Source organism: Frankliniella occidentalis, unplaced genomic scaffold (genome assembly GCF_000697945.3).
Source record: "Frankliniella occidentalis isolate FOCC.00 unplaced genomic scaffold, Focc_3.1 Scaffold593, whole genome shotgun sequence".
NCBI classification, from domain to species: domain Eukaryota; kingdom Metazoa; phylum Arthropoda; class Insecta; order Thysanoptera; family Thripidae; genus Frankliniella; species Frankliniella occidentalis.
In genome coordinates, this window is record NW_026267709.1 from 50,179 (window position 1) to 52,605 (window position 2,427).

A 2,427-nucleotide genomic window follows, 5' to 3' on the forward strand; every position below is an offset into this window, starting at 1 on the left:
TTGACAATGACTTTGACCTTTAGTAACAACTAAGGAAATTCAACACTTTCAGTGGAGGCAGGTGCAGGAGGAACAACAGTGTCATCTTCACAGTCTGATTCATTATCTGGAATGTGAACATCCACTTCTGCTGCTGCATCTGGCTCACGCTCAGAGGGTTTAATGTAGGCTGATGATGGCTTGAGAACTGACTGACCAATAATGTTGATCAAATGAGCAAAGCAGGACATGTGCTTGTCAGCTCCAAATTCTTCTCACACTGCTCCTTTGATATTCGCCCCGCCGTCCGTGACGATGACTTGTACCTTATCCTTCGTGATGCCCCACATTTCACAAATATCTCTCATGACTGAGCGGAGATACGAAATCGTCTTGCGTTCCGTGAGCGGCTGAGCGCAAAGCTCAATAGAGCGTAGAACTCTCCTCTTAGTAGGCAACACTGGAAAAGAGCAGTATCTCATTAAACTACATCATTGAGATAAAATGCGGAGTGCTGAGGCTCAGTATACAAGACTCACCTTTCACGTAGTGTGCTGTCACGCCGAGCGAACTTCTCATTGTGCTCTTCTGAGTCCAAATGTCCATTGTCAAGCTGAGGCCCTCTGTCTTGCTCATCTCGTCGCAAATAATTCCCTTGAGCACTTCTTATTTAGAGGTTAGGAGCGCCCGCACAGTCGGTTCGGAAGGGATCTTGTACATAGGCTGTACCTTCTTCATGAATAACTTGAACCCCTCCTTCTCAACGAAGCTGAGCGGGAGCTTCTCTGAGGCCACCATGAACAACAGCGCATTCGTTATCTCGGCATCCCGGTGTCCCCCTGCTGTAAAGCACAGAAAGCAGAAAAAAGGTTTCAGAAGAGAAAAGTAAACAGCGGTGACAACAGGTAGAAACGCCGAGGCAATACTCACGAGCGAATGAAGTAACGTTATTGATGCAACGTTGAAATGGGCCCGAAAATGGGCGAGATCTTGGAGTGCTGATGTTGTTGCTAGATCGAGGAGTTGTGGGTGTTGTCGGCGTCGGCGTAGCCGCGGCGCTGCTGCCGGCCTGCATCGGAGACTCAATTAAAGTCAAAGCAAAATAAAGCGAGGCGGGGTGGGTGCCGACGCCGTAAACATTTCAAATCTCACTTCACTGCTCAGGTCGCCGTCGACGTCCTCCTCTTCTCGTAAGGATGAGGAGGGTGACTGCTGAGGCCCAAGCCTTGAAATCCGCCCACCGCGTCGAGGGAGATTAACACCGTGGGCAGAAGCGACGTGTTGAATCAAGGTGGACGTCCCTCCCCCGACACGGTGGGTGAAGCGGCGCTCGCATTTTCTGCAATACACTTTTCCACTTGCGTTCGGCAAGCGGGAGAAGTAGTTCCAGACTGCGCTGATGCCTCCCATGGCAACGATAAGCAACGGCTACGTTCACACTCGATACTTAACAGGTGTCACTGACCACTGACCTGACCCACAAAATTTGACTCGAAACTGAAGCTGAAGACTGAATGAGAATGAGATCAGCTGATGTCAACAGCTCACGAGGCCGGCGGCGCGGCGCTCAGAGCGTGCTGTGATCTATCGGCAAGAAAATGAACCACCGCGCTGCAGACAGCGCCAGCGGCTCGCGCTTGGACTCGGCTCGGCGCTCGGCGCTCGCTCGGCTCGGCCCAGCTCGAGCGCGCTGCGCAGTCTGTAGCGAGGCGGAGACCCAAGAGCACCGGCCACGACGAAGCGTTCAATCGCCTCTAAAACTTACTATCGAAAAAAAAACAACAAAAAAAAACCGGTTTTTTTAGCAGTTTAGGCCGGTTTTACGGTTTTAACCGATTCCCTTGGCCGGTTCGAAAAAACCGTTTTTTTTTCTTCATCAGACCGGTTTTTGACCGAAACCGGTTACAAACCTACCATCCCTAATATGGTGGATAAGCCATTATCCTTAGGAGCTGTTCTTTCTGAGCTTTATTCATGCTGGTGTCCTTCTTAGGGGCGTTACTGTAAGTCGACCTAAAAGGAGTAGCTGGAACAAAATTATAATTGTTATCCCAAGAAACTACCAAAGTCAACGCCCCAGATAAACTAATATACAGAGAAATAAGCTATTGATTAATATTAGAACAAAGTATCTGGTTTGACCTTTGAAAAGGAATAATGTCCAGGTCCCTTATCTATGGTTATGTCTGAAGAAACAACAATGAAAACATATTGAACGAGTGTACAGAGGGCACCAGTAAGTGCTTTGCTAGACCAGTTGGTAAGGATAGACTACTGCTATGGATTTAAAACATGTCACCCAAGCACATCTTGAGGCCCAAAACCTCAACGAGTTTCAGTCCTTAAGGCTAATTGACCATTGGAAATCTGGTTGCCACCTGGAAAATTCAAGTAAGAAAACTGAAGAACTGGACAGGCCTTAACACCCAGTTATAAGTCTTTAAAATC

At 48.3% G+C, this 2,427-nt stretch overlaps 1 long non-coding RNA gene across 1 annotated transcript; it reads right to left on the bottom strand.

The window, feature by feature from the left end:
• Window positions 1–13: 13 nt before the first annotated feature.
• On the bottom strand, window positions 14–2,415 carry LOC127751594 (uncharacterized). Its single transcript, XR_008012173.1, has 4 exons — window positions 1,132–2,415; window positions 910–1,048; window positions 519–821; window positions 14–439 (listed from the first exon to the last, which is right to left on the bottom strand). It is a non-coding gene; the product is annotated as an uncharacterized LOC127751594 (long non-coding RNA).
• Window positions 2,416–2,427: the final 12 nt, after the last annotated feature.